Source organism: Triticum urartu, chromosome 7A, assembly GCF_056163025.1.
Source record: "Triticum urartu cultivar PI428250 chromosome 7A, HENAU_Tu73, whole genome shotgun sequence".
NCBI lineage: Eukaryota > Viridiplantae > Streptophyta > Magnoliopsida > Poales > Poaceae > Triticum > Triticum urartu.
In genome coordinates, this window is record NC_141879.1 from 686,827,088 (window position 1) to 686,835,318 (window position 8,231).

Genomic DNA, 8,231 nt, shown 5'->3' on the forward strand with positions numbered 1-8,231 from the left:
CTGGCCGTTGTAGGCCGGAGGTGAGGGAGACCGGAGAGGAAGAAGGTGTTGGTTGTGCGCCTTGCAGGTTCACTGGGATATGGCGGCCGGACCGTAGTTGCAGCACGGAGCCGCTACGAAGAGAAGAGACGAGAGAGAGTCAGAGGAAGACGAACCAGAGAAAAAGTAATGGAGGAGAAAGCACAGTGCTTAGGGATAAGGAAGAAAGAGATAAAGGAATAGGACAGTTTGTGGGCCACTCGGAGGTGACATGACGCAAAGTGGAACGCTGATCACAAAAGGATCGCACGCTCCACACGCGACCGGCCCAAGCGTTCCGCCGGCTCGCCGTTCCCAAATGTTTTCCTTTTGAATCTCATCCCGAACGCTGCAAGCACTATCGGATGGTATTCACAAATCTTGGCGCGGGTGCACTGCCACGTCATGTTCTTAGCGTTCCGTGTAGTCCAACCTCAGCCCAAACCATTTTTACTCCCACACTCGGTATGTCTTCTTCCCCCCGCTTCCTCCCGATCCCCTTTTTTTCTCTTTCTCAAAGCGGCGGCTCCGGCGACTCCCACCCCCTTTCGCCCACCCCGACAACCCATCCGTTGAGATGGTGCTCAGGGACCCGATGGTTGTCCCTCCCCTGCCGCGTCGAATGGGTGGGCCGCAGGTACCTTTGCTCCAGCGGACACCGGTCCGATCGGCCGCCGCTAGCTCTGCTGTTGTGATGTCGGCCTCACATATTCTTCGGTGGCCCCAACAAATTTCCCCACGGGATTCGGAGGCCAGACCCGGGGCATCTCCTCCGAGGGTTCATCATCGGCAATAACGACAATGGTGGTTCGCCGGCGGCATCGGCAGGCATGGCTCCAGGTAATTCTCACCTAGAGGTTGTCCCCTCTCTTATCCCACTCTTTTCTCTCTACTTGGGGTCTGCTTCCTGCAAGTGCACACTAGATGGTCATAGTGGATGTCGAGTGCTCCTTGCGAAGGAGGAGCGGCGAGAAGCAGGGGAAGGTCGTTGGCCCGAAGATCCCGAGTCACCCTACGTGTTCATCGACGTCTTGGGAAACCACAACAAGCCATCGGACGGGCATAGCCTTGGCTGAGAGGGTAGATTATGTTGGTCCTCTCGCTACCATCGTGTTTTCATGTGTTCATTTCATCTAATTCCCCCTCTGTCTACGTTGCCTTGTTATGAAATTGGGCAAAATTTCCATGGGTTGACTAGAAAATGTTGTCATGCATTTTTTTCTTTTTCTGGCATGTATCCAAATTTGTTTCCCATGGAAAATTAGACATGTTTTAGGGTAAAAACAAGTAGTACAATTTTGTTATTATTTTTGCCATGCCTCAAGATGTGTCATAGATCCATTTTTTTACACGTGCCATTTTTTGCCACGGAGAAATCCTTTATTTGTTGATTTGGAATTTAACAATCTTTTCATGGCATTTTGGCCATGTTTTTCTGCATGTTAAGTTTTGTGTATACATGTATGTGTATGAAAATAGCTCACCAAACGAATGAATTTGGGTTGGCAAATAGTATCATTCGTTGCATTATATAAATGCTAGACCATGGCAAATTCACTTACATGGAGCATGGCAAATATCACTTCATAGACCATGACAAATTCACTTTCATGGAATAACGACAACTTCAATTCGATGGACAATTGAAGTTTTCTTTTCCCTCATGTAACATGTCAATTTCCTTTTTCTTGTTTATGTATGGTGGTAATTTAAGTTTGGGAAGCATGGAAATTGTAGTTTATGCATAATTGCATTTTTTTCCTTTTCTAACAATGACAAACTGTTTTCTTTTTCTTATGGGCCATTGCAATATAAGTTAATTAACCATGGGAAAGGCAATTCACATGTTATGGCAAACTTTAGAGCTACTTTGCCAGGGTATTTATTTTTTTCTACAATTTTAGTTTATGGACCATGGCAATTTAGCTTATGGTCCATGGCAAATTTAGTTCATGGTCCACGACAAAATTTAGTTTATGGTCCATGGCAATTTGTATATTTACAACATGGCAATTTAGTTGATACTCTTTTTTAGTATTACTAGTTGACTGCCCGCGCGTTGCCACGGGACACCATACTATCCTACCAACAAGACAAATGTTGCTCCTTGTCCACCTGTTTTATCTCAAACCATTCTTTTGCTCTAGCTTCAGTGTCGTCACTCTACTTCACTCCCGAAAACTCCAATATGACATGATATGTTAGCGTTTACGACGTGTGTCATTTGCTTTTTGTACGGATTGCTAAGGCTCATGTGTTGGTGTATGTTTATGTGAAAGTTCATATTTTGGATTAATCAGACCATTCAAACGAAAGCTTCATGTATTGTCCAAACCTGAATTTATTGTGATACAAAGGGAGTGAAGCAAAAGAATACCGAGTTGGGAAGATGAAAACTAAAAGATGGACAAAGTCGTTCTAAAATCAAATAATGACCAGGGTTACTCTGGTCCGTGGGAAGCTTATGAATTCATCATCATGCTATATTATTGTTCCCTAAAAAGAATAAGGAATACAGTAGTAAAAAAGCTAAGCTTAGATTCATGGCTCCAACTTTATCCAGAACATCTCAAGTATATGTATATACAAAAACTACATGCCATCATATGTCACTCCCGAAAACTCCAATATGACATGATATGTTAGCGTTTACGACGTGTGTCATTTGCTTTTTGTACGGATTGCTAAGGCTCATGTGTTGGTGTATGTTTATGTGGAAGTTCATATTTTGGATTAATCAGACCATTCAAACGAAAGCTTCATGTATTGTCCAAACCTGAATTTATTGTGATAACTCACTCATCAAAGGGAGTGAAGCAAAAGAATACCGAGTTGGGAAGATGAAAACTAAAAGATGGACAAAGTCGTTCTAAAATCAAATAATGACCAGGGTTACTCTGGTCCGTGGGAAGCTTATGAATTCATCATCATGCTATATTATTGTTCCCTAAAAAGAATAAGGAATACAGTAGTAAAAAAGCTAAGCTTAGATTCATGGCTCCAACTTTATCCAGAACATCTCAAGTATATGTATATACAAAAACTACATGCCATCATATGTGGTACTATATAGAAAATTTATGTCCTAATGACCTTCAGTCTCAAGTAGTATGAGCTAGCACCGTCTTTCCCTCTCTCTAGTTCTAAAGATGAACAACAGAGCAACAAAAGGCATGTGATTACTCTGTCTCCTCATCTTTACATAGTTCAGAATTCATACACATGATGTATTGTTATCCATTGTGCTCGGCTAGCTACAGAATGTACATTCTCCTCAGCCCCTATTACTCATTTTATTTTTGATGGTAAGGCACATATATAGCCTCGTGGATAGAAATATAGGGACACCAGCATGCAACATAGCCATTGTTCTAAAAAATGTATGTATTCACACAAAGTCTATGCAATAAACAAAACTGAGACTCAATAGCTACTTGAGTATATATACTTAATCAAGTATAGATCCGGTTACACTACAAGTCATATGTTTAGTGCCTCTTGTAGTACAAAATGTACTAAAAACAACATAGAAAATAATACCTCATTAAGGTGCAACATTTTCATCATTACTTCATGGAGAATGAATTAATGCATACTCCAGTTTACTGAACTGAAAGTGCATGCTCGTAAATAAAAATCTACGTGTTTCAAAAAACAATATAAAGCTCAAAAGAAAAGAACGACCTCATCACAACCTGCATAGGAAAAGAAGGTAATTGCCAAAACGCAAACCATAAACCTTGTCGGACAGAGAGACACAAAGCATAAAGCGTCAGCCTTGAACCATTCAAACATCAAGTTGTTACGTTCATGCTGAAAGGGGCATGCGACAAAGATAACAGCGAAGGAGAACTTATTCCTCTTGCCTGAAGCGATCCCACACTTGGTCAAAGGTCCACCGTTCGACGAGGAACTGTCGACCTTGAAAATAAATGCTTGATACTCCCAGAACATGTTCTGAAAAATGGGATAAGCTGAGAAGAACAGAGCAGTTATGTTAAACAAACAACTGTGCAAGAAATTTGGCCCCTACCTTATACCCGTTGTGCGCATCACACTTAATTTGTTCGACGTGCGATCCAAACGGGAGGATTTTCCTTCAAAACTCTGCTGTATCGTTCTTTCCAAATCATCCAAACGACCAAGACAATGACAGTGTTTATCATCTTCATCTAATCATCGAGATTATATAGTTCCGCGGCAATTCATTTATGATCAAAGCAATATCACCTGTCGTAGGAGTATTTTCAGCAACAACTATGATGTACTACTACTCCTAGTTTTAGTAAACAAATAAGATAGATGCAGCACTAACATGATGTGTGATACAAAGCAAAAGAAAAATAATTGTCAGCGAGAAATATGAAGTTAACTCTGATGCGCTGCTACAGCCATCCGTGTGACCTCGTCGTTCTCCACCCCATCTGCCCCACTCTACTCCGATTGCTGCCCCTGCGCCTATCCATGACAGCAACAAGACTATTCACATACAGAATGGCGTAACAAACACAACAAGACTATCCGATTTCAGTTACAGATCAAGCAAAACTCTCACAATGTTTACGGAACTGAAAAGCATAATTTCTCGTGGACTACGTCTCAGCAATGACAGATTTACTTTCCTTTTGTAGGAAGTGTCAAAAAATGTCAAACTTATAGAGAAGTATTAAGTCCATGCTCATACCTCTTCTTCATCCTGGAACTATTTTCCCATCTCCATTAGAAGTTGCTGGAAGATTGTGACCAAAAATAATAGTGCATGTCATAACCAATAAATCAAGATCCAGCACATGTTTTGTATTAGGGATCAGACCAAGAAGAGAACCGTATAAAATTTGAGAGAATATGCACCTGTACTATTAGTGCAGATCATAATTAAGAAATCAAGCTGGATTTTTTACTCGAGTTCTCTATTAGGAATCAGACCGAGAAGAGAACCGTACAAAATTGTCACACCTACGCCTTTGTCAGCGGGAATATAAGTCGCCTGGCTCAGAATATCCATGCGAGAGAGCTTTGTGAGCTGGCTAGTGGGTCCCGGGATCTTCACCTTCTCGTTCTCTGAACTCTCTCTCCCTCGTTCTCTGAACCTCACCCCCTGCTTCCTCGTAGTATCTCCAATTCCCCATCCTCAAACTATGTATCTTGGTGATGCTGAAATAGATGATTCGGGACATTACAAAAAGTTAAGAGAGGAGAAGCAAGAGAAACTTATGGGTGGTTGTACGTCTTCTATCACGAATTCGCGATCAAGCCAAAGCAGGCGGCGCTGTGGACTCAGTCGCGGAAGGCATCGACGGCAAGCGGGAAAGCCCCAGCCGGTCGTCCCGAGGTCGTTCTTGAGCAACGACAGGGTGGAGACGTTGCCGTTGTCCATGCGCAGTCCCGGGACGAACTCCTCGAACACCTCTGCCGCTGGTCAACGACGGGTCAGCCGGGTCGCGGCGTGCCTGGCGAAGATAAGAAGAGGCGGAGTGGGGAGCTTACCTGCGTGGAGGTGGCCTTGCGGAGGAATCACATAAGACAACCACGCAGAGGGGCTTCGCCGACGGGAACATGCACATCACACCGCTGCCTCATTTGATGTGTGACGTCCATCGGTGCTTGGCCAGTCGTCGCCCGGGATCTTGGGCTATGGTCAGCCTTGACCTCCCGAACAGTTGTGCAACCTCCGGTAACACCTCCTCAACAGAGGAGGGGCCCGCTTCCCATCTCCCGGCGGCTTGACAAAGAGGAAGCGCGGCGGAGCGGCGACATGGCGTAGGGTGGTGCGGTTGCATAGGGCGGTACGCCGCCTGGATCGTTGGTGGGGGGAGGGAAGCACGCTGGTGGTCGCGGGACGACGTGCGTATCTGGGCTGTTTTTTTTTCTTTGGTGCGAGGAGATCTTTTTTGACGTAGGAGTAGGAGGCAGGGGGATCGAAGGAGGCGGGGGGCAGCGAACGAGGTCGAACCATCACGACGTTCGATTCTGCTTTAATAGTAGATATATATGAATTTTACTTCATTTTCTATGCCAAATTTACTTCATTTTTGCATGGCAGTTTTTATTCTGTTTTGCCATGGCAATTTTTACTCTATTTTTTCGATGGCAATTTTGCTTTTAATGACATGGGAAATTATACTTTTTTGCCATGACAAATTTAGTTTATGGACCATGGCAAATTTACCTTATGGTCCATGGCAAATTTAGTCTGTGGTCCATGACTAATTTAGTTTATGGTCTATGGCAATCTGTATATTTAGACCATGGCAATTTAGTTGATACTCTTTTTCTAGTATCATATGAAATTTTACTTCATTTTCCATGCCAAACTTACTTCATTTTTGCGTGGCAAATTTTCATTCTGTTTTTGCGATGGTAGTTTTTGCTCTATTTTTTGCAGCCATTTTACTTTTAATGACATGGAAAATTATACTTTATGTTGCCATGACAAAATTTTACTCTTTTTTGCGAAGGCAATTTTTACTCTATCTTTTTCCATGGCAATTTTACTTGTAATGACATGGAAAATTATGTTTTATGTTGCCTTGGCAAAATTTTACTCCTTTTTTGCCATGACAATTTTTACTTTTAATAACATGGTAAATTATACTTTATTTTTCCATGGCAAAATTTTACTCTTTTTTTGCCATGGCAAATTTTACTATTTTTCTGGCAGTGCAATTTTACTTTTAATGACATGGCAAAAATTACCTTTTAATATAGGCTAATCCATGAAACAAACCTCTAGATGCACTTCTGTTAGCTGCCATGGGACATGGCAATTTTTTTTGTACAAAATGTTTTGGAGATTGCAAATTTAAGTAGAACATTTTTTTTGTGCAGAACATGGCAAATTGTTGAACAACTTTTAGTATATTTTGCCGTATTATTTAGTGTACTTTCATGTCGAACTCACGAGTAGAACCTGGCAAGTTTGTTCAAAATGTCTGAGAGATGGGAAATTGAGCATAGAACATCGCAATTTGTTGAAATTTCTAGTAGTTTTCCTGATTTAACATGGCCATTTCCCCCAGTTTTTTCCATTAATCATGAAGCCAGGCTCAACTCGTGCCTGTTGAATTGTGGCCTTTTTCATTTTTTTGGGCCGGTTGGATTCGTGCCTGTTGGGCCAGTAGAAATAGGCCGGGAGAAGTAATCATTCGGTGTGGTCTCCTTCCGGGATCGAACAAGATCATTTGTTCCGATCGATGGTCCTTCCCGAATAGTTCGCTCCGGGGAGCTCCTAGACAGACCGTTTGGTTGTTATCGGGGTCCGAAATTTGTGTGGCACTTGCTGAGGGATCGCTTCCGATCAGGAATGAAGGTGCTCAAGAGGGACGGCCCGGGTGATGGGTTATTTCCCCTTTGTGGGGTTGCGGAAACGGGGAACCCACATCCTCTTCTCTTACATGGCGTCTCAGGTGCTTTGGAGCTTTGTGCGTGAGGCAGTAGGCCCGGATTGGGAAGCTCACGACCTAGCCGACTTCCTCCAGACCAGAGCTACGCAGATAGGGAGGACCATGCGACTCTTCTAGCTAGTTTTTGCGGCTCTAACTTGGACACTTTGGACGACGCGTAATAAGATGGTGATCGAGCGGATCTTCCTTCGACGGGCATATGACTCTTTCTTCAAGTTTCTCGCGTTCTTGCAGCGCTGGCACCCGCTGGTTGAACATCGGGACGGTGACAGGCTTGGGCAGATGTTGGATGCGCGACATGACACAGCGGGCGGCATCACCCCGTCGACTACCCCATGATGTTGTGGTCAGTCGGTGGTATTTCTTTTTAATTTTTTGGGCTTGCTTGTGTTCTGGCCTAGCAGACCTTCTATATATTTCGGTACTGTCCTACTCGTTGTTTGAACTGATTGGTTGTTTTTATATTCATATAATAAAGCGGAGCGAAATAAGTTTTTGTGGACAATTTAATTTAGAGGTAAATACACCAGAGGTGCCTAAACTTGTCCGAGGCGGTCACTTTAGTGCCTAAACTTGCAAAATGTCAAAAAATGGTGCCACAACTTGTCCATTTGATGCATATACGGAGCGAGATGTCAGGCCACGCGGCAAGCAAATACGGCGGCGTACGAGCGAGGCACCGTATATACACCAAATGGACAAGTTGTGGTACCAGTTTTTGACATTTTGCAAGTTTACACACTAAAGTGACCGCGCCGGACAAGTTTAGGCACCTCTAATGTATTTACCTCTTTAATTTACAAGCTCATG